Below are 27,378 nucleotides of genomic sequence, written 5' to 3'. Positions count from 1 at the left end.
TTCCGCCTATCACAGGCAAAGGCGGAGGCGGAGGCGCGGCGTTTGAATGTTAGAATGGCCGCTGTCTGTCTGCTCGATACGCTGATCGAGCAGGCAGACAGCGATGACTCGAGTATAAGCCGAGGGGGGCACTTTCAGCCTCAAAAAAAGAGGCTGAAAATCTCGGCTTATACTCGAGTATATACGATATATATATATATATATATATATATATATATATATATATATATATATACACACACACACACACACACATACATACATACATATATATATATATATATATATATATACATATATATATATATATATATATATATATATATATATATATATATATATATATATATATATATATATATATATATATATACACAGTGCCTACAAGTAGTATTCAACCCCCTGCAGATTTAGCAGGTTTACACATTCGGAATTAACTTGGCATTGTGACATTTGGACTGTAGATCAGCCTGGAAGTGTGAAATGCACTGCAGCAAAAAAGAATGTTATTTCTTTGTTTAATTTTTTTTTAAATAGTGAAAAGTTTATTCAGAGGGTCAATTATTATTCAACCCCTCAATTCAACAGAATTCTGTTTGGTTCCCCTAAAGTATTAAGAAGTAGTTCAGGCACAAAGAACAATGAGCTTCACATGTTTGGATTAATTATCTGTTTTTCCAGCCTTTTCTGACTATTTGAGACCCTCCCCAAACTTGTGAACAGCACTCATACATGGTCAACATGGGAAAGACAAAGGAGCATTCCAAGGCCATCAGAGACAAGATCGTGGAGGGTCACAAGGCTGGCAAGGGGTACAAAACCCTTTCCAAGGAGTTGGGCCTACCTGTCTCCACTGTTGGGAGCATCATCCAGAAGTGGAAGGCTTATGGAACTACTGTTAGCCTTCCACGGGCTGGACAGCCTTTGAAAGTTTCCTCCCGTGCCGAGGCCAGGCTTGTCCGAAGAGTCAAGGCTAACCCAAGGACAACAAGGAAGGAGCTCCGGGAAGATCTCATGGCAGTGGGGACATTGGTTTCAGTCAATACCATAAGTAACGTACTCCACCGCAATGGTCTCCGTTCCAGACGAGCCCGTAAGGTACCTTTACTTTCAAAGCGTCATGTCAAGGCTCGTCTACAGTTTGCTCATGATCACTTGGAGGACTCTGAGACAGACTGGTTCAAGGTTCTCTGGTCTGATGAGACCAAGATCGAGATCTTTGGTGCCAACCACACACGTGACGTTTGGAGACTGGATGGCACTGCATACGACCCAAAGAATACAATCCCTACAGTCAAGCATGGTGGTGGCAGCATCATGCTGTGGGGCTGCTTCTCAGCCAAGGGGCCTGGCCATCTGGTCCGCATCCATGGGAAGATGGATAGCACGGCCTACCTGGAGATTTTGGCCAAGAACCTCCGCTCCTCCATCAAGGACCTTAAGATGGGTCGTCATTTCATCTTCCAACAAGACAACGACCCAAAGCACACAGCCAACAAAACCAAGGCCTGGTTCAAGAGGGAAAAAATCAAGGTGTTGCAGTGGCCTAGTCAGTCTCCTGACCATAACCCAATTGAAAACTTGTGGAAGGAGCTCAAGATTAAAGTCCAAATGAGACACCCAAAGAACCTAGATAACTTGGAGAAGATCTGCATGGAGGAGTGGGCCAAGATAACTCCAGAGACCTGTGCCGGCCTGATCAGGTCTTATAAAAGACGATTATTAGCTGTAATTGCAAACAAGGGTTATTCCACAAAATATTAAACCTAGGGGTTGAATAATAATTGACCCACACTTTTATGTTTAAAATTTATTAAAATTTAACTGAGCAACATAACTTTTTGGTTTGTAAGATTTATGCATCTGTTAATAAATCCTGCTCTTGTTTAAAGTTTGAAGGCTCTAACTTATTTGCATCTTATCAAACCTGCTAAATCTGCAGGGGGTTGAATACTACTTGTAGTCACTGTGTATATTATATATATATATATATATATATATATATATATATATATATATATATATATATATATATATATATATATATATATATATTTTTTTTTTTTTTTTTTTTTTTTTTTTTATTAGAGCTGCACGATTAATCGTCAAGAATCGTTAACACGATTTTCCCCAGTTGCCATCTTGACAAAAGTGTTTCCCGATTCTTTCTATGCATAGAATTCTCTCTGCTCTGCTGAAGCCACAGCTCTCAAAAGAAAGGAAGAAAAAAAACTGGGCAGTCGGCCAAGAATCACAAAATTCTTTAGCAGTGGAACTGAAGTATAAACATTGTAACATTTTGTCACATGAATAGACTTCTGTGTAAATGAGGAACGTTTAACCACTTAAAGAGGAGGTAAACCCTGATGGGTTTACTTCCTCTTTCATTCCCTGCAAAGGCAAAGCATAATGGACTACTATGCATCGCATAGTAGTGCATTATGTGTCACTTACCTGACACAGGAGCCAGCGAAGTCGCCGCTGTCCCCTGTAGTCCGCCGCATCCATCTTGCTGGTGGTGTCTCGCAGCTCCGCCGCTGTCATTCGGCGAAGCCGCGATGACGTCACTCCTGCGCATGCGCATGGGAGTCGACACGCGCGGCAGCTCCATTCTTGGAAATGCCGCGCTCAGTGCGCCTGCGCGCCACTGTCTACGGCGCATGCGCCGTAGACAGCGGTGCCAGTTTTCGGGCAAATATCTCCTAAACCATATAGGTTTAGGAGATATTGCTTGGACCTACAGGTAAGCCTTAATCTAGGCTTACCTGTAGGTCAAAGTGGTTTGTAAGGGTTTACAACCACTTTAAACACTAAACCTTTTTCCTGACATTTGTTGGTTTGAAGTTAAAATCATTTATTTTTGCTAGAAAATTACTTAGAACGTGTGTGTGTGTGTGTGTGTGTGTGTGTGTGTGTGTGTGTGTGTGTGTGTTATATATAATATTTTTTTTATTTTTTTAGTAGAGACCCCAGAGAATAAAATGGTGGTTGTTGCAAAATTTTATATCACACTGTATTTGCGCAGCAGTCTTTCAAGTACAATTTTTTTTGGGAAAAAAATACTTTAATGAATTAAAAAAAAAAAAAAAAACTAACCACTAAGGTTAGCCTTTTTTTGTATAAATGTGATTTACGTCACGAGAATCGTTCTTTTTATTCCAAGCAAAAAATAGTGGTTCTCATTTTGGCCAGAATCGTGCAGCTCTAATATTGGAAAAATATATATCACAATTTCCAAAATGTTTACAAAAGTGAGTTGTATACATTTGTTTAGCTCATTACATGAAAGTAAGGGTAAAATGACATAACTTGGATTACAAAATCTTCAGATCACAGAGCTGCTCTCAATCATCGGAGGAGAGGCTTGGCTTTTTGAGTTACATATAAAATAAATCATAAGCAAACCTGTAGAATAAGATTTAGTATTTTGATTCCTGTGTAAGGCACTTGTGATGGATCCCCTGAGTACAAAGAAATTTGTTTTGGTATAAGAACACTGAGGACATGGAGTTGAAGGTCCTAATGGATTGAAACATTATGAAAGAGGTAGTGGGCAATACAGAAAGAGGAAGAACATTATGAAGAAGTGACAACTCTCGAGACACAACACAAAAGCTGACCAGTTTCAATATTCGCTTCTGTCTCAGCCTAGACAGTATTATTGGGTTGTGTAGTTCCACAACATTTGCAGAGCCTTTATCCAACCACCTGTTCGTTCCTGGATTTAGAATTTTGTACGTTTCTACTTTTTCAAAGGGAACGGCAAATCTATTATACAGTAATGTATGTAGGGCGACATAGTGGTGTAGTGGTTGGCACTCTCGCCTAGCAGTAAAAAGGCACTACCTGCCTGGAGTTTGCATGTTCTCCCTGTGCTTGTGTGGGCTTGTTCTGGGTACTCCGGTTTCCTCCCACACTCCAAAGACATGCAGGTAGGTTAATTGGCTTCTGTCCAAAAATTGGCCCTAGTATATGAATGGTAATAGTAATATGAATGGGGACCTTGGATTACGGGCTCCTTGAAGGTAGGGACCGATGCGAGTGTGCAATGTACAGTGATGGGGACAATTGTAGACACGCACTCAGGTTGAACTGGATGGACTGGTGTCTATTCAACCTTAATAACTAAGTATGTATTGGTGAGCTGGTGCGTTCTCAACAACTATTTGTATTTTTGGAATACGCCGTTTTTGTAACCCACTGGATTTCAATAAAGCTTTAGTTAACAAAGAGAAAAAAAAATTGAAGACTGGTCTAGAAACATGGAGGTGGCCTGGGGAAGTGGAGGATCGGCAAGTAAAACTGCTTTTTCCAGTACCATAGACCTAAAGCAGCATTTAATCCTTGCAGTGGGGAGGGATTTGCCTTTTCCTGGAGACAGGCTTTAAAGTGGTTAAGCCACCACTCAAAAAATCCTCCCATCCCCTCTGTAACATAATGTGTCCTAGTGTCTTTGTTTTATAAAAAAATATGTGGATCTGTACCTATATCAGAACGGCTTCCGGCGCTCACCCGACTACTCTGCTCTCTCCTCTGCCCGGGTGACAGGTCAGCTGGGGAAGAGAGAGCCGAGGAGTTACGCGAGCTGCTCCAATATAGGTATAGATCAGCAGTTTTTTATATAACATAGACAATGGTGCACATATTGTTATGTTACAGAAGGGATGGGAGGATTTTATAGTAGTTATGAGAGCAGCAGGAGGGGAGGGGGTGGGCACTGACACAGAACAGACAGGGAGGGAGGGAGGGAGGGAGGGGAGGGAGGGAGGGGTGAGAAGAGGACAGAGCAGGGCTGGAAGCACGTAAACTGACCACGATATCAGGGCTCAGCAGCCATGATAAAACGCAGTCAGTTTACAGGAGGGGAGGGTATAGCCAGGCAGGATCAGCCAGGTTTTTTAGGTGATAGAAGGGGCCAAATTATACAGCACAAACACTGTGCTGTATAACATGCTTTAAGGGAACAGGAACTGTTTTTTTTTTTAGGTTAACAAACACTTTAAAGTGGTTGTAAACCCTTACAACACACTTTGACCTACAGGTAAGCATAGATTAAGGCTTACCTGTAGGTCCAAGAAATATCTCGTAAACCTATATGGTTTAGGAGATATTTGCCCGAAGACAGGCACCGCATGCACCGTAGGCAGTGGCGTGTGGGCGCACTGAGCGCGGCATTTTTAACGACGGAGCTGCCGCGCATGTCGGCTCCCGTGCGCATGCGCGGCAGTGACGTCATCGCGGCTTCACCGAATGACAGCGGGGGAGCTGCGAGACCCCACAGAGAAGATAGATGCGCCGGACTACAAGGGACAGCGGTGACATCGCTGGCTCCTGTGTCAGGTAAGTGACACATAATGGACTACTATGCGATGCATAGTGGTCCATTATGCTTTGCCTTTGCAGGGAATGAAAGAGGAAGTAAACTCATCAGGGTTTTTAATTTTAATTTAATTTTAACACTCATTATACTACGGCAAGTCGGCATGTTCCTGCGAGCCGTCATAGCTATACATCGGCTCCTTTAAGCGGGATATCAGCACCGCAGGGGTGCAGATGCTCGTGACCGGCAGTCGTGATGACCGTCAGCCACGAGCGATTACGGGCACGAGAGCCAGAACAGGGATGTGTGTGTGTGTAAACACACAAATCCCTGTTCTGAGAGGAGATGCAGATCATGAGTTCCTAATAGCTAAGAACCACGATCTGTCATCTCCTTTAGTCAGTCCCCTCCCCCTACAGTTAGAACACATAGTCAGGGAACACAGTTAACCCCCTTGATCATCCTAGTGTTATAACCCCTTCCCTGCCAGGACACTTATACAGTAATCAGTGCATTTTTATAGCACCGATCGGCCCAAAAATGTGTCAAAAGTGTCCAACATGTCTGCTATAATGTCACAGTCACGATAAAAAACAAAACCCCAAAAAAAAAATAATAATAAAAAAAAAAAAAAAAACACAGATCGCCGCCATTACTAAAAAATTACTAAAAAAAAATGATAATGAAAGGCCCTAAAAATGCCCTAAATCTATCCCCTATTTTGTAGACGCTAGAACTTTTGTGCAAACCAATCAATATACGCTCATTGCGATTTTTATTACCAAAAATATGTACAATAATACATATCGGCCTAAACTGAGAAAAAAAAAAAATTTTTTTGGGGGATTGGGGAGATTTATTATAGCAAAAAGTACAAAATATGGTGTTTTTTTGCCAAAATTGTCGCTTTTTTTTTTTAATTAGTGGGGAAAAAAAAAGGACGTAAATTTTGTTTGGGTACGTCGCACAGCCGCGATGCAGTGCCATATCGTAAAAAATGCTCAGGTCATTGAGCAGCCAAATCTTCTGGGGCTGAAGTGGTTAAGGAAAAAACAAGGAATTTTACAATTTCTTAAAACCACAATTTCTTAAAATCGTTTTATCAACTATTCTGTGCACATTGCGTAAGTAACTATATTGAGCTTGTGTAAGCCCTATAAGAGATTTACTTATGTCCATGTATTATTGAGTATTTTAATTGTATACTTCATTCACTTTAGCTTGGTCTTTATATGCTTTCTGTGGTCATGCAGCAATCCTCCTCCATTCCTTGATGCCGACGGGCAGGTGGGAGTTTGTCGGCGATTGACTGGGTAAGTGGGAGATGGTTGCGACAGGATGAATGTTTTACCATATTTAAAATTGATGAATCATTGTATTAAAGTATATTATGCCAATTCCAAGTGATTATTTTTTTTCCAATCTGTTATAGTCCATTAATTATTAGTGTCTTACAACAGCGGTCCTCAACGTCAACCTTTTTGGCACTGGAGACTGGCTACATGAAGAAAATTGTGCCAAGGACCGGGGGGTATCAGCAGAGCAGGCCTCTGTGCAGTGGTGGGTTCTGAATGCACCTTTGCCTTGCCTCATTAGAATGGCAGCAGCGGTTCTGGCTGAAGAATGGAGAGGAATGTAGAGGTTGTTATTGGTCATTTTGAAAATGCCAAGTGCCTGGCTGCCATGCTGGTCTGAACCCCCCCCCCCCCCATGTAGATCTGAAACTGTGCAGTCACTAGCTACATGCTGTTCCCAGGCACGGAGAATACAACCCCAGGGACAGCCAGACACTCATTTTCAGGGTGATCACTGACAGACATCCACCAAGCACTGTGAGTGGAGCACCCCTTGTGGTATGTCAGGTAGATAGCTGGGGGGGTGAACTACAAGTCCCAGCACACTCCACCTGTACTCCCACACACAACTCACCTGTCACTGATGGCGTCACATCTCTGTGGGATCGCCCCTCTGGACGTAGCAGGGCGTCTCCCTCCTCATGCTGCACCCGGGCTGGCAGAGGGAGGATCCGGGACACCTTTGGCTGTCACTCTCTGGCTCCACCCTCGGGCATTCCTGATTAGCTGTTCAGGGGGGGGGGGGGGGGCTGAGGCTGACAGAACACCAGCTGTGAGGGCGGAAGAGCTGTGATGCGGGGAGAGATGATGTCATCTCCGCTTGCTCATCTGCTTGCTTGCTTCTTCCATCCACCCAGCGCTTTCATGCCGCCTGCCCAGGTGTCTCATGCCAGCTGCAGAAAGGCCACAACCCAGTAGTGGGTCGTGGCCTGGGGGTTGATGACCCCTGTCTTACAAAGGCCCCTGAAGAAGCCATCACTGGCAAAACATGTCGGGGAGCATACACTACAGTACCAACTTCTGTCTAACATATATGTTAACCATATTTTGGACATGTGCATTTTATCAATTATGTTTTTACCATGTAGAAAGTTATTTCATTTTATTATCTCTCTTCTCTGAATCTTGTTTTTGGCACCGCTATAATCCCAATATCAATTCGTTCCAGTCAAAGAATTGTAATAGTTGATCATTTTTAGGTAAAATTTGCATCAAAGAATAACAAAATGATTGTGTGTGTGCTTTCACATTGTCAAAGGATTCCTGTGTGGATGAAACAGCATTGTTAGCATTTGGTGTGATTCTTTGCCAAAAGATTATTATTATAAAAAAAAAAAAAAAAATATTATATATATATATATATATATATATATATATATATATATATATATATATATATATATATATATATATATATATATATATATATATATATATATATATATATATATATAATACAAATATATATAAAATAGTAATTTAGGACTGAGTGATGCTCACGTGTCCTTACGCGAGCACCACTCAGTCCACCCAGAAGGCCACCCCAAAACCACAAGAATGAACCCCTGTCAACAAACTGGCTAGAATACTGCAGAAAAAAGGGTAAGAATAGGGGGTTTAATAAACAAAAAAAAAAACACTTTTTAACACACCATACAGTTTTCTTTTTTTTCCCCCTTTAACTTTATTTGCTGTGTCACTTCATTCATGTCACTGCATAGCAACAGGATGCATGATCGGTGACATGTGATGCCACCCAGTGTGCTGTGAATAAATGCAGAACATGGCTACTGGTGTATAAAGGCAGGTAACATTTCTGCTGGTTAGAGCCGAGATGGTGATGACCGTCTTCCAAAGCCACTGAAGTCTCCTGGGTTAAAGTGGAGTTGCCCCCCAAAAAATAAAACTACTTAAAAATCTTAAAAAAAATCAAAAAAAAATAATTGGCAAAAAAAAAAATTTTTACTCACCTCTAAATACCGGTTGCTAGGGGGTCCCTCGTAGTCTGCCTTCTTCATTGCCCGGGCTGGTGACATCACTTCCCCTCGCGCCGCACATTCACCTGGGACCTGTCACGTGTCCCAGGTGACTGTACGGCGTATCACGGCGCCCTGCGCCGCTCGCGCATGCGCAGTGGGTGCCCGGCTGTGAAGCCACAGCCGGGTGCCCACAGTATGCATGACGGCGCCGCGAGCGGAGCGGGGAGCGAGGGGGGGGCTTCGTTCCCCCGCATCGCTGGAACCCGGGACAGGTAAGTGTCCGATTATTAAAAGCCAGCAGCTGCAGTATTTGCAGCTGCTGACTTTTAATTTTTTTTTTTTTAGGGGGTACCCCACTTTAAGAGCACTATTGTATTATAATTAAGGCAGACCTGTGCTGTGACTCACCAATTACCTAAATCTCACATGACTTTACATTGTTTCCCAACTTCAAAAATAAAAATGTATGTCTCAGAGCATGAACATACACCGAGCGCTATGAATCCACTGATAATAGGCATTCCTATTGACTCAGATGACAGACAATTATGGGTCATTCAGGTTATGCACCTTCTCCGACTGAGAGCCTCTTACCTGAGAAGACACTAAACTGATTATTTACTGACTCATCAGATTAGAGAATATAACCCAGACAAACCATCTTGTTCTCATACACTGGATCTAACTAGCAAAGGGACACAAGACATTTTATTATTCATCATCAGCTTCTAGCTGGCTCTCTGCTTTAATGTCAATAACTGGGGACATGTAATCCATCTGAAGATCAGTGACAGACAGGTGTTCTAAACGGCCTGATTAACTACTTGCCGACCGCCCTATAGCAGTTTTATACACACACACACACACACACTAATAAATATAAATATAAATATAAATATATATATATATATATATATATATATATACACACACACACAAACACACTCACTTGTTCAGTGACAGTGCATATTTTTAGCATTGATCACTGTATAGAGTCAATAGTTCCCAAAAAGTGTCAGAATGTCCACCGCACTATCGCAGTCCTATAAGTCACTGATCGCTGCCATTACCAGTAAAAAAAATAAAAAATAGTTTGAATATGCTATAAAACTTTTGCACAAAATTAATAAACGCTTATTGGGATTTTTTTTTACCAAAATATAAAGAATGCATATTTGCCTAAATTGATGATGAAATTCCATTTTTTTTTTATGTTTTAAAGCAAAATAAAATAAAAATAGTTTTTTTTGTTTTTGCTCTTTAAAAAACAAAACAAAAAAAAAAACGCAGAGGTGATCAAATACCACCAAAAGAAAGCTCTATTTGTGGGGGAAAAAAAGTTAACACAATTTATTTGGGCATAGTGTCACATGACCACACAACTGTCAGTTAAAGTATCGCAAAAAATGGCCTGGCCATGAAGGGGGTAAATCTTTCAGAGGTCAAATGGTTAATGTCTAAGAGCTGTCTACATGGACATTAAGTGGTTAATGTCAATGCAGACAGCTCTTAGACAAATTGGTCATCTTCCTGTCACAATAATTCTTCATTACAAATTCCTCTTTTTTTCCCCCCCTATAAAAACAATACACGTTATACTTACCTGCTCTGTTGCAATGGGTTTGCACAGAGCAGCCCCTATCCTCCTCTTCTCTGGTTCCTCTTGTGTGATCTTGGCCCCTCCCTCCTGTTCAGTGCCCCCACAGCAAGCAGCTTGCTGTGGGGGCGCCCGAGCCGAGTCACAGATCCTTGTGTTCATTCAGACAAGGAGCCCTGACCTGGCCCTGCCCCCTCTCCCCCTGATTGGCTAGCTTACTTTGATTTACAGCAGCAGGAGCCAATGGCACCGCTGCTGCATCTCAGCCAATCGGGAGGGAGAATCTCAGATGGTTGAGACACTCGTGTACATAGCTGGACAGAGGAACCTCAGGTAAGTGTTAGGGAGGTACACTGGGGGGGCTGCTGCACACGGAAGGCTTTTTAACTTAATGCATAAAAAGCATTAAGATAAGAAAACGTCTGTCTTTAGAATCACTTTAAATTCTTTCCTTCTCCTGCCTGGGACTGCATGTTCCATGAGACATAGCTCCTCACACATTCATAAGTTCTCGGGGACTTAATGACATGCAGACGGTGTACTGAGCTGTATGCGTGTTACACTCTGTATACTGACACGTGTGAACGGTGTGTTGAGCTGTATGTGTGCTGCACTGTGTATACTGACATGTATACAGAGATCAGCACACTGTTCAATTCATACAGTAACTAAAGCATTCTTAATGAAGGCATCTAATCGGCTGGCTAATTAATCAATGAAATCGTGAAAGTTGCTGACTATTTTGAACTATTTTTATTCTCGAATATGTCGATTAGTTGTATCAGCCCTAGTTGAGACCAGATCAAAAAAAAAAACAAAAAAAAAAAAAAAAAATAGATCCGGGGTCGAAAATAGATCCGGGGGTGGAAAAATAGATCCGGGGTCGAAAATAGATCCGGGGTCGAAAATAGATCCGGGGGTGGAAAAATAGATCAAATAGTTTAGACCAGGTTCTAAAATTAGATCAAGGATCTAAATAGATCAAACTGTTCAGACCAGGATCTAAAAATAGATTGAACAGTTGAGACCATGCTAAAAAAAAAAAAAAAAAAAAAACACACACACACACACACACACACACACACACACCTTTAACCACTCAAGGACAGAGCCTCGTTGAGATTTGGCTTTTAAAAGTTAAAAACGTTTTTTTTTTTTTGCTAGAAAATTACTCATAACCCCCAAACATTATATATATATATATATTTTTTTTTCTAATACCCTAGAGAAAAACATGGCGGTTGTTGCAATACTTTATCACACCGTATTTGTGCAGTGGTCTTACAAGCACACTTTTTTGGGGGAAAAAAATATTTAGCCCAATTTTTTTTATACGCCAAGTAAATTTATACCGCACATGCCATGCTTCAAAATTGCGCCCGCTTGTGGAATGGCGACAAACTTTTACACTCAATCTCCATAGGCGATGTTTAAAAATGATTCTACAGGATGCATATTTTGAGTTACAGAGGAGGTTTAGTGCTAGAATTATTGCTCTCACTCTAATGATCACGGTGATACCTCACATGTGTGGTTTGAACACAATTTTCATATACGGCGCTGCTCACGTATGCAGTGTGAAAAAAATAAAATAACATAAAATATCCCTTTAAGAACCATGGGCGGAAGTGACGTTTTGATGGTATAGAGCTGAGCGGGGGCCATCTTCCCCTCAGTCAGCTCCATACCACAGGCTGAGAAGGATTCAATTGCCAGAGCCGGTGGTAGCGGCAGAGGCAACCAGCGGAGGGCGCCGGGAGGGAGGGCCCTCTCAGGCCACCAATAAAAGTGATCTTGCGGGCGAATCTACCACAGAGAGCACTTTTATCTGAAATCCGACCTCCCGCTGAAGAAGAGGATACCGAGGATATGGAAGCTAGCTGCTGCCAAAACAACAATATTCTTCTTCAAACAGCCAAAGTATAACGACGGCGGGCGGCAAGTGGTTAAGGGGGGGTATAAATTTTTTTTTTTTTAAGCAGTAGAATTGTATTTATATTTTGCACAATACTGGTATACTTTAAATGTAATTGTAATGCCTTAATTTACCTAGAGTACATTAGACTTCAGCTTTTTTGGGTTCAGATGCTGATTTTCCCTACGCAGAAAGCTTAGAGCACTTTCACACTGAAAGTGCCCAGAAGTCGGCAGTAAAGTGGCACCATTTTTAGCGCCGCTTTAGCAGCACTATTCGGCCCATTGATTTCACCACTCCAAAAGAAGCTGCTGGCAGGACTTTTGGTGGTGCCCTGGCAGCACAGCGCCCTAGTGTGAGAACACTGGGGCTTTCACACTGAGATTACAGCTGAGGCTTTTTTCAGGCGAGATTTTTAGTGCTCAAGTGCCTGAAAGATGCCTCCAGTGTGGAAGGGGTCTTAGGCCCCTTTCACATGGGGCGGATCCACTGGGTGGGCTCCCCCAGCTCAGCGGGGATCGCTCTGTTGATCCCCACTGAGCAGGCGGTGGAACGTATCGCCATCCGTGCTTTGAGCGGATCTTGTCAGATCGGAGGACAGGCGGACACATCTCCGCTGACTTCCACCTTCCCATAGATGTCAATGGGTGGAACGCTGAAGTCCTCCTGAAAAGTGGACAGGCGGATCCAAGCGGGCCGATCGTGTGAAAGGGGCCTTAAAGTGATTATAAAATATTGCAATTTGCAGATCACCTAACTGTAAATATACATCATTACTATTACGTTAAAAAACTTTGTTAGGGATATATATTCATTTTTTATTTATTTATTTTACACACGCACGCAAATATGAATACCTTCACACATTATAAATTCTTTTTAATAATCACATAATCTCTGTTCTTAGCTGCCTACGGGTCTTAAAGAGGTGGGGGTGAAGACTGCAAGGAGGCGGGTCAACAGGAGGCAGGGAAAGAGCTGTACACTGTACTGTCTTTACAGTTCCCTGTAGAGAGCTGTGCAGGGGGACATGTCAGCACAAGTCGAATCACTGGAGGACAGGCATGCTGTGCTCTCAACACAACCAGTAAAATTGACCATTCTGGAAAGAATATACTTCAAAGCCTAGCATGGTCAGTTTGAAATAGAAAATTAGGGGACTCGCACGATCACCAGGTATTTCACACAGAGGAAGCAATCCAAAGAAAACAGGATACTTTAACACAATTATAAAGTACAACAGAAACAGAATATTAAATGTCAGGGTAACATACACCTTAAAACGATGCAATTTAAAAAAAAATAACTATTTGTCTATTTATGTAAAGAGGTTTCAGCCTGTTGCATTAGTTCCATAGACATGACAAGGTAGGAAAACAGTGATGCAAACACTCTACTAAAATAAGAAAACAGAGCAGATCCCACCTCTAATTAACAAAGGGGACACAAGACTATTTGTTAATTAAGAACCTTCTGCTTCATTTTACTATGCCATGGGAGCCGCTTGCTTTGCCTTCCTCTGCCTGGCACCACGGTAGAAACTTTCCCTGCCTATATGCAGACTCCGCATAGTGTGGTATGTAGTAAATGGCAGACTGTTCACATGCTGTATGCCGGGTCTAATCTGGCAGAAACCAGTGGCAGGTTTGAAACAATAACTTTGCCAATTAGCTACAAAACCTGCACCAGTTTCTAGAACCCGGTGTGGTTGGCACAGATGCATCAGAAAAAGGTCCATCTGGTTTGATAACTTGCCATACGTCACTCACAAGAAGCTTTATGTTGGAACCTGTGGCCGCCATGTTTTTTTTTTTTTTTTTTACTTTACACATTTTTGTCTGCGTCTGCTGCAAAAGAATTCCCCAATTCTGGTCTCTTAGTATGACTGCAGTAAACTATACCCAACCCAAGATATTCACTGACTCAGGAAGCGCCATCTCCAACCACCTTACCACTTGTGGCCCAACCTCTAAATAGGCAAGACCAAGTGGCTACCCAATTCTGCCCAAGAGGCTAGTGAGGACCAGTAGAGTTATGAGACGATGGACTTTAGGTTCCATTCGCATGGGTGTTTAGTCACGGAATGAATCCCAGTGGCAGGAACCTACAGATTCATGTTGCAGAGTTTGACAGCTGCAAGCGGGTAGTAGTAGTAGTAAAGCCTCTTGGCCTTTTGGATCTGGGGCCTTCAGCATCTGTGATCCACCACCAAAGCACTGGCCTATAGCCTAGTTATAGCCAATGAACTTTGCAGTAAAGCTGCAAGTAATCTAGATTTGTGAAAAAAAGAAAAGAAAAAAAAAAAAAGCTGCAAGTAATGTTGCTGCTAAGGTTAGCAGGCATAAACTCAAAAATAGTTTCTATCTGAAGCAGTCATCACTGATATTTTGTGTTGTAGAATTGCAATATGAAAGCCAACCTATTTCCTGTACTATGATGTCCTCGTCTGCACACTTATAGGAAAGCAAAACTGAAAATAAAATGTTTAAGACCAAAACATGCATGCAGAGCTACCACAGAAGTAATCAGTCCAAGTCAAGCCCAGCACGTTTCCAGTAGCTGAGTACGTTTCCGGTAAATGACTATTATAGTTGTTGGATCTGTTGCACATAGAAGGCTACAGAATAACCACTTGCAGACCAAGTTTTCTGTCACTTTGTTTACATGTAACAATCAGTAATTTCTGCTACAAAATTACTTAAAACCCCCAAACATTTTATATTTTTTAAAGAATAGGCACTAGAGAATAAATTGGTATGTTTTGATATTTTTTTTTATATGTCACACAGTATTTGCGCAGCTGTTTTTCCTAAGGGCCGGTTCACACAGGGGGCGACACGACTTGCCGTGCCGCGACCTGACAAGTCGCCCCCGTTCTACACAATGGAACCGTTCTGAGAGGAGCGACTCAAGACGCTCCGACTCAGAAAAAAGGTTCCTGTACTACTTTTGGGTGACCTCGGGGCGACTTGCATTGACTTCTATACAGAAGTCATTTGCAAGTCGCCGCTGAGGTCGCGGCGAGGCAAGTCGGTGTCGCCTCGCATCGCCCCCCTGTGTGAACCGGCCCAAATGCAATTTATTTGAAAACAATTTAGAATTTTTAAACGCAAAAAAAAATAAAAAATGAAAAAAAAACACAATACCTAATGCAACCTTTGTACAACATAAGATGTTACGCCGAGTAAACAGATGTCACGCTTTAAAATTTTGCACGCCCGTGGACCAGCGATAAACGTCAATTTTACTATCCATGGGCGACGCTCTAAAAGCATTTACAGGTTACCACTTTAAATTTACTGCCCATGATCTGACGTTTGGATGATCGCTGCTTGCATGTGGGACCAACGTGTACCGGGGGGGGGGGGGGGGGGGGGGGCTGGAAATGGTACTTTTATATTATTTTTTTCTCATTTTTATTGCTGTCACAAGGAATGTAAAACATCCCTGTGACAGCAATAGGCATGTGACAAGTCCACTTTGTGGAGAGATCTGGGGTTTATAAGACCCCAAATCCCTCCTCTGCCCTTAAAAGCATACAAATCACACCAAGAACAGTGTTTTTGAATGCTTTTGATTTTTGAGAATGGCGCCGTTGACATCCAGGTAAACCGGAAGGGATGTCAGGTCATTGCTTCTGGGCTACCATAGCTGGGAGCCAATCAAAGTCAATCCAGTCAGCGGTCACTGTGTGGTCTCTTGGGTGGGAAGAGCCCAAAAAAGCTGCGGATGAAAGCAGAAGGGGGGCTGGGGTCGGATAATGGCTAGTTAGGGGCTATGATTACTTTGAAAAGAGAGCAGAGTGCAAATATAGTGCTAGCCATTAATCAATGCAGAACCTCTAGAGAAGAGATCTCCAGATTGCCGCCTTTTGCTTTCCTTTATGCGCCCCTTGAAGCATTATTCCTATCACTGACACCAACAATGAGGCAGAATTCCTGCCACTGACACCAACAAATGGGTGCTATTCCTTCCACTGACACCAACAATGGGGCATAAATCCTTCCATAGACAAACAATAATAAATATGGGACACTATTCCTTACACTGACACCAACTATTTCTACCCCTAACCAAAGATCAGGCATGGTTTACTCCCACTGCGCTGAGTCTGGCCAGCCTAAAGCCTGAAGGACAGTATACTGAGCCTTTCTTTCGGAAATTTAGAGACACCTGCTCTAGTGAGAAAGAAAGGGCCAGTTTACTGCCCTTAGAAAATGCCCTGGCATCGGTGGAAATAAAACACTGCCATGGGCTTGGTGGTCAGTGGGAGTAAAAAAAAAATGACATCATTGGTGTCAGTGGTAGAATTAGTTCCCCATCTCTGGTGTCACTGGGAGGAATAATGCCCTGTCTTTGGTGTCAGTGGAATGAATCGTGTATTGTATCAGTGGAAGAAATAGTACCTAGAGGGCCAAATAAAGGCAAGCAAAGGGCCACATCTGGCCAACAGGCTACAGTTTGGTGACCCCTGCTCTAGAATATAAGTGATGCCCTTTATTGGCTAACTTAAAGCTGATGTCCATGTTTCATGTCACTTTAAATAGTTTGTTTGGACCAAGGTAGTTTTGTTTGGACCAATACAAAGCTTTCTCCGATTCGAGCTGATGAAGTCAGAGGCTATTACAGCAATCAGGTGATTGGGAACCGGGCCTCCCGAAGTTCTACCTAAACATATGGTTACCACTTCTGTCTGTCAAGCACGTTTCCCCAGAAATGGTAACGGTTCCTACTGTTAGCCCTTGTACACACGGTCGGACATTCCGACAACAAAATCTGTCGGATTTTGTCCGAAACTGGTGTTGCATACACAGGGTCGGACAAAGTTGTCGGAAAATCCGATCGTTCAGAATGTGATGAGGTTATTTCCTTACGATGGGACTACGTTCAGGCTAGTAGCCAATAGCTTTGGTCTAGGAATTTGATCTAAGCATGAGTGGAACTTTGTCCGATGGGAATTCCCTACTAACGATCGGACCATGTTGTCGGAAACAGTCCGATGGAGCCCATACACGGTCGGATTATCCGACAACACGGTCCGATCGGACATTTTCCGTCTGAATGTCCGACCGTGTGTACAAGGGCTTAGAGGGGTCATAGAGGTCTCCACACCCTGCATACTCAGAAAGAGCATTTTGCAGCACTGGGTAAAATTCTTTGCTTATACAAAACAAAAAACTTATTGGTTTCATATTTTCTACTAGTAAATCTACTAGACCAGCTTCCAAGAACCATTGTGGCATGTAACAAGGACAAATGAAGTGAATTTCCTTACAGACACTACGTCATTATGGTAGGAGTTCTCAGTTTACATTGCTAGCATCTGCTGAACACTGGAAAGTACACATTGGTTGTACTGAGGAAAACAAGCAGCCCTTTGTTAGCAATGTAAGAAAGCTCTACAGAAGAGGGTCTCTACACTGGTAAAAGGTCAATTCTCACAACCAGAGAAGGAGTTCCAACTCACAGGCCTACACACAGAGGTAGCATTGCCAGAACACAAGAATTGACATTCACTACAACGGGATCTGTAGTTTCAGTTACTTGATTGAATGTTTTCATGTATTTTCTGGAGGATCCAAATAAAACTTTCCATAATGAAAGATAATGGTCAGATAATACAACAAATCTTTATTTCCTCTTGTACCAAATCGTAATATAACTAACATCTGCCTTTATTTTGTTAAGCTCTGTGCAAGCTGTTGGCGCTATATAAAACCTGTATAATAAAATAATAATTTCCCTAAAACCTGTATGATTGTTCCTACAGACACCCCAAACCTGTCTCTCAGGATGGAGAAGTTGAAATTGTCCAAACTGGATTTTCCAGAGGAGTGTCAGGCCCCATTCACACCTGAGTGTTTTGTAGCTTGAAGCCTGAAGCTACAAAATGCTGGAGGGGTAAAAAATCAATTATTCTCTATGGAGATGGTTCACAACTCCACTCCAAAAACATTAGAAGCTCAAAAACGCCTGAAGCTCAAACAAGTTCTGGAACTTTTTTTTTTAAGGCAGATTTGGGCATTTTTCTGCTTTTTACATTGATAGCCTTTTGACCTGCACAAAATATCTGTAAAACACCATAAAAACCGCTGCAAAAATCACGGTAAAATTGCGCAATTTTCTGCCTGAAAACGCTACACTCAGGTGTGAATGGGGTCTTAGTTTCCACAGGATCAGGCTGGTGTCAGAAGTGTCAACTCAGCACATAAACAGGTATGTTCCACCAAAAACAAATTGTGCTTGTAAAGGTAGATAGATATTTGGGGTGTAAGGAAATGGCATTATCAGTGTCGTAGGTGGTGCATACAGCTTGCTGCCAGCAGCCTGTCCAAATCAACGGCAGGCTGAAATGTGCAATGGATGTATGCACAACCAAGCAGTACTTGCGTACAGAGATATATGTCCCGAATGCAGAGTTTGCAGGAGCCCTTAATAAGAACAATCCGAGTTCAGCCGACTAATCAAATAACCTGAAGAAGGGGCATGTCCCTGAAACATGTAGTGTCTCCGGTCGGCTGACGTGACGTCTTTGCTCCCTTGGCATTGGCAGTTCCCAATTGGCTAAAAAACGTTTCAAGGCTACTGTGGACCGCTTTCTCATGCAACAGTGGTTGTCACTGTGTTCAAGGAAGAGGTCCTCAGCATCTTCGAAACTTCATTTTCCGAGGATGGCGAATAAATTCCCACTAATTGGGGGTACTTTGGAGCAGTAAGTGGGCTTAGCACTATATAACCATATAGTGTGACCAAACCCCCGTATTTTTTGAATATATTCAGGTGTTTTTAACTAGCCTGCTGGAAATGTCATTCTTGAATGTGTGCGCTGTAATATGTTCAGTACTGTTTGTTGGTCTTATAGCAGCACCATCTTGAATCTAAACGCAGTACAGTAGTGACAAAATCTTACTCCATATCTCCTGAGACTAATGGTCAGAGGTAACAGTGCCTTAGATCTCACACTGCAGATATCCAGCTATAAATCTGTAGGCACAGTACCTAGGAGCATTTACATACCAGGAAGTGTACTGTATTTTTCAGGTACATTTTTTTTTTTTTTTTTTAAGAGCATAGCTAAGGCACAATTAACACCTCTAAATATTCCCTATAACATAGCAAATTTTTACTTTTTGGACTATTATAGCTCTCCTTTTCCAATCTAAATAGCTCCCCTTTTTTCTATTATGTCTATTTACCTTTTTTCCTTCCACTGCAGCCCACCCCCTGCCTTCATTTTCACCTGGGTGAGAATAATGTGGACCCCATGGCTGGCACCTCCTGGGATATTCCAGGAGGCTTCAGCTTCCAAAGTGTGTCTGGAGGAGGGTGGATCCAAGGAAAAAAGACTTTCGGTGTATCATTAGGGGGCTGGCTGGACCCACCAAGGGACAACCGGCATCAGTGAGGAAGCGATAACATTAGTGAGGAAGATGGCACCATGGGACCAGACATATAGCCTCAGATTAGTGGATCACAGCAGATCAACAACTAATTCACTAGCGTGAGTATGTTTATTTTTGACCACAAGAAAAAGGGAATTAAAAAAAAAACAAGCACGGGACAGGAAGCTACTCTTTTATGCCACATTATTATGTACTTCCTGTATTTTCAGATTTGTTTTTACTGTTGAAATGTAGAATTCTTTGCCTATATCAGTTTTTGTCCTTATAGACCCCAATATTTTTTTGTTTTTTAAACAGAATCTTATTGAGATAACCCTTCACCAGGAGGCTCAGCACCTTAGACGTCTAGCAATTTTAGAGAGGATACATCACTTTAAGTAATAGTAAACCTGGTGGTAAGTTCTACACATTTCAGATACAAACCCAGCAGATCCAACACTGTCCAGCTGAGATCCTCCTCTCTTTTGGCAGTGCTCTGTCCCATGACGCCATGTTTTCCTAGGACGCCATGGATAGGCTGTCGGCTGTTCCAGGTTCGGCTGGCATGCCTTCCGTTGACATGGTGCTTGGCCCACCCTCATCTTTTAGTGAATGAAAGGCTTTGCCTCCTGGCATGTGTAACATGCATATACCAGAAGGCAAAGGGAGGATAAATGCATATCATCGGCCTAGGTAAATTACATGGAAGGGGTGGTGAGGACAGGCATTTTAAAATTTAAAAAAAAGTAATGAAAGGGAAAAAACAGCCCTATTTGTTTAGAGGCCTGGAGGAGGGATCATGAATTGGAGGGTGAAGATTTTAGGAGATATGTACGGTACTTATAGGCAAGACTTATTATAAGCTTACCTGTAGGGACATGTTTTTACTATGGCTTTTGGGTCTCAATCTGCAAGGGACTCTTTTAGAAAAGAGTACGTGGAAAAGCCTTGGGGAATGTGGCTTCCTAAGTAGGATGAAGGTATCTGAATGAGGAAGCCGTCATTATCCTTCATGTAAAGCACATTCAAACTACTGCAGGCATGAGTCTGGGAGACAGCTGTAAAAGCACACTGTATACAACAGCAGAGATTTGAATAAAATAATCTGCTTCTCCTATGTGGGTACTATGTGATGGACAGCTAAAGGGTTCTGAATGTTTGTGTAGTAAAGTCAACCACCAGACAAAGCAAGGCAGCCAGGTATTTTCAGAAGACCAGCAATGGTAGCCCTACGTTTCTTCTCTAATGACATATTTTGAAGTGAAACGCCACAAGAAAAAACAAAACAAAAAAAAACAAAAAACAAATAAAATTAAAATATATATATATATATATTTTTTTTTATATATTTTTTTCCCTTTTGCTATGTGTTGGATCCAACTTATCTCAAATTCTTGGTAGACTACATCTGGAGGTTTGCTGGGCATGCTAAAAACCTTAGTTGTATGCCAACAAACACACCAATCTAGGATTTGATGTTCTGGCTCAGCTGCTGCGAGTTCCACCACTGCTGCAGTGACATGAAAGGGGGCCTCTCCCTTTTCAACTCCTCCATTCATAATGTCTTTAACGCTAGGTTCACACGTATGCGTGTGGCTGTGGATATCGCAGAGATTCCTACGTATGCCATGAAAATGTGCTGCTGCCAGCAAACGCACAGGGCTGCTATTCTTGAATGGCACCCCCAAACATGTAAAAATCGCAGTCTGTGTGCAGAAACTGCAAGGAATATTGCATGGTCGATCTCCCTTGTGAGTTCCCTGTGGGCCACAAATTAAAAAAGGTACATGCACCTTTTTCTGTGGGAAACGCAGATACGAAAGCCCAATGAAATGAATAGGCTGCTGTGCCTGTGCAAACGCGGGCTGCAAAAATGCTAAAGGTGTAAACCTAGAGCAGAAATCTTCAAACTGCGGCTCTCCAGCTGTTGCGGAACTACACATCCCATGAGCCACTGTAAAACTCTGACATTCACAGACATGACTAGGCATGATGGGAATTGTAGTCCCTGAACAACTGGAGGGCCGTAGTTTGAAGACCCCTGACCTAGAGTCATTTTCAAAGCAAGGCTTCTTCTAGATGGACAAGGTGGAGATCTGGAAACTCATCTCTTCCTCCCCTCACCTTATCAATTCAGAAAAAGTCTTGTGTTCTGTTAAAAGAATACAAGACCGTTTTCTGTATGGAGGCGCTAGAGAGGATCACTGTATGATCAGCGGCACTCACGGCAACTGAGCCAGTAGATTGAAGCCAAACGTAGTTACAAATACATTACTGCAACACACATTATGTGCAATGCCATTTTTTTTGAATGGTAGTCCAATGCACCTCCATAACGTGCTTGATTTGCAGTGCACTGTAACAAACTGCCATGCGTTGTGCTGGGGTATACTATAGTAAAACTGCATCAAGTGCATTTGATACAAAAGTGCAAATGGAAGAAGAGCAATTCAGATGGTACAAAAAGGATGAAAACTGGACACACACAGGGGGTAATTTAAAGAAACTGGAGAGTGAATAATCTAGTGCAGATCTGCAGAGGAACCAATCAGCTTCCAGGTTTTATTGCCAAAGCTTAAAGCGGAACTTCAGTAATTTTTTCAACTTTCCATCTATTAAATCTTCTGCCCTTGTTGTTTTAACTTTGGATAGTAAAACATTTTTTTTCTGCCAGTAAATACCTTATGCAGCCCACTTCCTGTTACCCGTCTGGTCATTAGCCTAGACTTATGACATCATGCACAGTTCTCTCTTGGGAGAGTTTGCAAGGAAGGGATGGGGGAGATGCGTCATAAGAGGGCCAATAACAGCTGCAGAGCTGGAGGTGTGCCTCAGTGAGTAAATCCAGGAAGTGAACAGGCAGCAGCTTCAGCTGCCCACAGTTAAAATGGCTGCAGCCAGACTTAGTGGAGGAAGATTTCTGCAGCATATTTTGCAAGTAGAGAACAGTATATAAAATAATGCAAAGTGGTTGGAGGGAAGCTTCAGAATGGCAAAGATGTTTTTATTACAAATGATGTGAGCAGACTGCAGTTCCTCTATAATTGAACAGGCTGAAGCTGATTGGCTACCATACACAGCTGCTGCAGATTCTGAATAAGTCTCCCCCAAAGTGTCAGTTCTCTGGCACAATCCAACACTCACTTCCCAGCCCACCTCACAATCAGCCACACTGTTCTAACCAATCAGAATGTTGTCCTCACCTTGTAAAAGAAGAGCGTAAAGAGTTACTAGCAAGAAACTGTCAGCATAAACAATGTATTAATCCAGCTTCTAAGAGGCTCATGAATTAGCCAAGATTGCTACAAGAATGCAACCTAATTCCCAGGCACAACAATACGTGGTAAAGAGGTTGGCCCCTATTATGGACGTTGGCACAGAAATGATAACGGCAGTCACAAGAAATCAGACCCCTGAAGTAAGAATAGGATTTCATATTTCAACAGTTGTGTACTGAACCTCTGATGGAAAAAGGCCGCTGTGCATCTGTTCAGAGATGTCAGCAGAGAATAATAGCAGACGTGCCAACGATACTATACTTATCCCAAACAACCAGTACAGTGAGTTCAAAAACTTGGCAGTCATTGGACAAAATGCACAGCCACACATTAGTCACATGCACAGATTGCTCCAAAACAATGACGAGTACTGTGACATAGGCTGAAAAGTCCAAAATTACAACAAGGTGACATGCCAATGGAAGGTTGTCAGAGCACAAGCGGCATCCAAGAAGAGAGGGTGACTGTACGAGATCCCCAGGGAGGAGCAGGACTTCGTCCTTTATTCTAAGAAATCCACCCTCACTGCCTGCCAACATTTGATGGTTTTCAGGAACACTTTGTTCCTGGGTCAGCTGTCACATGACACCTATGAACGACTGGCACCTTGACAGCTGTCATAGGAGACCTGTGCCCCCACTGTTGCTGTAGGACTACAAGTCCCAGAACATCCTGCCACCTGGAGGAAGTTTACGGTACCACCCCTTAAAAAGGAAGAGTACAGGCATATCCCACTTTTAAAGTACACAATGGGGTTTAATTATTAAAGCTGGAAAGTGCAAAATCAGGCTCACTTCTGCATAGAAGCCAATGAGCATCTAACCCCAGCTTGTTCAATTAAGCTTTGGTAATAAAACCTGCAAGCTCATTGGTTTCTATGCAATAGTGAGCCTGATTTTGCACTTTCCAGCTTTAGTAAATAAACCCCATTGTGTACTTAAAAGTGGGGTACGCCTGTATGTTGCCACTTGTACTACTAATGCCTTAAATGCAATGAGTTGCCTGCAATCCTAGGTATTTTTATCCTTATATTAGTATACATATAAAGGAACCACAAACACAAGAACCCCATAGTGTGGAGACAAATACTGTGCAGTCATAAAGAGGGGTAAATCCCTCCTCTATTCTATTAGGGTTCATTCATACAGGCAAATAAGCTGCGAGTTAAATGCTGGACGCAGTAGCACTCTATGGCTGCATACAAACTGGATGATTAGCTGTGACCTGTTAGTATAGGGGACAGAAACGCTGGTCCTGGGTGCAAACTATCCATGTCCAGGGCCAGTCAGAACTCCTAATTGCATGTAACTACTCGGATGAGCGGTCACATGTGAACAGCAGCAGTGCTGGCCATTAAGGCTGAGCTCCGGCCTGTGCGCACAGCCCACGTGCAGAGCCCGCCAGGAAGTCGGCACTGCGCTAATCCCAGGCAGTGAGACGTGTCCTGATCTCTGCAGCCGCGCATGGGGACAATGTCTCACTGCCTGTGATTAGCGCAGTGCCGACTTCCTGGCGGACTCTGTACGTGGGCTGTGCGAACACGCCGGAGCTCATCCTTACTGACCATTGATCTGTACAAGGTACAAATCTGACCTCAGTGGTAAAGAGGGCAACTTTCTTAGGTAGCAAAATATATATATATATATATATCACACAGACACTCCTGGGTGGACGCTTGTCTGAAGGAGATTCACCCTATTCACCTTGGTAAGAATTATTACTGGGTCACGGTGGGGAAAATTCCATACTCCGACTTGTCAGCTGTAAAAAGGACGGTGCAGATTTCCCTCACTTTGGAGAGATTTCCTTGAACATCCTGTTGTCTCTACAGGGCAGAAGTGAAGGGAAGTCTCCTCAATGGGACATAGGTGGCAGAAAACAAAAAAAGGGTATTAAGTCTTCCCTACTCTATGCAAAGTAAAAGTAGAACTATAGACAAAACTCTTTATTTTGGATAGAGAAAGGGAGGGTTATAACCTCTGACAGATTTTTTTTTTTTTTTTTCACCATCTATGTCCAATTGTGGAGATTTCCCTTCACTTCCTGTTCCAAACAGGAAGCGAGAGGAAATCCCCGAAAATTAAGGAAACTCCGTGGGGACCCCATGTCACCAGAACTGGTCCCTTATTGAAGGATTTCCCCGCTATTACATTTCTGGGGACAACCCAAAATTTGGGATTTTCTTTTACTTTCAATGATAATGGTAAAATGAGAAATAGAGGAGGAAGAATCTCTTTTTAAGAAAGCACAGAAATAAAAACTGACAGGTGTTCTAATCCCTCTCCACTCTATCCAAAACTGAAAGAAAAAAAAAAAAAAAAAAAAAAGGAAGAAGAAGAAGGGGAGGAGGTTTTGCCTTTAGCTACACTTATGTTTAATGAATAACAGACATGAGTTGGACAAACACTCGTAAAAAGACAAAATCTTTCAAGCAGTAAATAAGATGGTAATTGTTTCAATTGTATGTAGGCAAAGACAAGTACCGGTGTTGTGTTGAACACGTTATCCGATGTAGGGACGGTTTTTGGCAGAACACCGGCCTTCTTTACCAACATAAATGGAACCTATAGCACCCATGGATTGGCATCGACAACCCCTAGAAACCCACAGATCGGCCATGGGAACTCCCGACACCCACAGGTCAGCCATCAGAAGCCATGTCACCCACAGGTCAGCCATCAGAAGCCATGTCACCCACAGGTCAGCCATCAGAAGCCATGGCACCCACAGGTCAGCCATCAGAAGCCATGGCACCCACAGGTCAGCCATCAGAAGCCATGGCACCCACAGGTCAGCCATCAGAAGCCATGGCACCCACAGGTCAGCCATCAGAAGCCATGGCACCCACAGGTCAGCCATCAGAAGCCATGGCACCCACAGGTCAGCCATCAGAAGCCATGGCACCCACAGATCAGCCATCAGAAGCCATGGCACCCACAGATCAGCCATCAGAAGCCATGGCACCCACAGATCAGCCATCAGAACCCACAGCACCCATAAATGAGGCTGCTGCCACTGCTGGAAGCTGTCTCCCTACATTAGAGCCTGTAAATACTATATGCAGGTCAGACAGAAGCTGAAAATGACGCTATAAATAGGCGCTGTCACCACCCCCAGCAACCCATGCTCTCCACCATCCAGTACATGGGCACAGAAGCTGCCATAGCCGGAGACGTGCGGTGCCCACCCACACAGTCCGGAGGGAGCCGGTGACCTCTCACCTTCTATCCAGTAGACGATTATGTAGATCAAGCCGGCTGCCGGGCGGCCTGGGAATGAATGGAAGATGGTGCAGGCTCTCCCCTTCCTCCTCCAGCGCCTCACTGAGATCCGCCAACTCGCCGCTGGAAGAGCCTCAGAGCCGAGTTCCAGGGCTACAGGAGGCGGGCCCGACTGCCGGCTGGCGTCACACCGTCCCCGCCCACTAGTGCTGAGTACACAGCCCCGCCCCTTCTCTCTTTCACCCGCATCGCTGCAGAGCGGAGTGGGAGGGAAGGTGTCGGGTGACGTCACTCAGCAGGTGTCACAGACAGTTCACCATTCTGAGGGACACCAGTTTGTGATTGGAGTCGTACGGCATTGTCTGTAGGATTCATTAGAAGAATTTTTCTAGCGGAGACCACAAATGTCTATGTGCTTTACCTGCTTGCTCATGGAGTTCAAAGAACATTAGTGCTGCATGTGACACCTTTGTGCCTCTCCCCTGACTTCTCTGTGAAGATCAATAGTACAACCATCAACCCATCCCCCATCCCAATGTCCTAGGTGTAATTCTGGACTCTGAACTCTCCTTGAAGCCCCACATCACTGTCCAAATCTTCCACCTCAACCTCCGCAACATCTCCAAGATAGGTCCCTTTCTAACCAATGACACCACAAAGCTCCGAATTACCCCACTCCTAAGTACCCCTCACCCCTAAGTACCCCTACTCATTCACCAAAAAAGTGCCAAAAAGTAATAAAAACACAGAGACAGTTTTTGACAATTCCTTTATTAAAAACAAACTAAAAAAAAAGTGTCCCCCGATGTCAATCCATCGTCAATCACAACGCCCACCGGACCCAAAAAAGAAAAAAAATGCTCCGCTGTCAACTCCACCAAATGCCTGGCTTGCCATCTGACAGTTCTTATATAGGTAAGGGCGGAGCCATCTGGTGATGTCACAAGGCACCGCCCCTCCTTGTGACGAAACAGACCCTATATGTAGATATTTTATTTTATAGTTTATATTTAAAGGAATTGTGAACAATTGTCTCTGTGCTTTTATCTAGGGGTCCCTTTGTTAAAGGCGCTTCCAGATTCTGATAAGCCCCCAGCCCGTAGACTAGGGTGACCAGATGTCCCCAGTTTCAGGGGACAGTCCCCGGATTGAGGACACTGTCCCCGGACCAATTCCGTCCCCAGATTTGACTTCAGGAGCTGGGGCAATTTTCAAAGACAGTCAGTGCAGAATAAAAAAAAACAATCTGAATTACACCCCCCCCCCCCCCCCCCCGCTCCTACTAGCTTAGGGGGGTGTATTTTTTCCAATATCTGTTTCCCTTTCTGATG

The 27,378-nt window shown here is 43.1% G+C and overlaps 1 protein-coding gene across 1 annotated transcript in view; it reads right to left on the bottom strand.

Annotated features, from left to right (window-relative positions):
- LPIN2 (lipin 2) overlaps positions 1 to 26,227 on the bottom strand; it is a 153,497-nt gene extending 127,270 nt beyond the window's left edge. Inside the window, exon 1 of the mRNA XM_077492525.1 lies at positions 26,048 to 26,227. The gene's annotated coding sequence lies outside the window, so the exon portion shown is untranslated. The remainder of the gene's footprint in view (positions 1 to 26,047) is intronic.
- Between the last annotated feature and the right edge of the window lie 1,151 nt (positions 26,228 to 27,378).

This window comes from Lithobates pipiens, unplaced genomic scaffold (genome assembly GCF_037356315.1).
Source record: "Lithobates pipiens isolate NorthernLeopardFrog02 unplaced genomic scaffold, aLitPip1_a1.2 Scaffold_19, whole genome shotgun sequence".
In the NCBI taxonomy this organism is placed as follows: Eukaryota; Metazoa; Chordata; class Amphibia; order Anura; family Ranidae; genus Lithobates; species Lithobates pipiens.
This window is presented reverse-complemented; position numbering and strand designations above follow the sequence as displayed.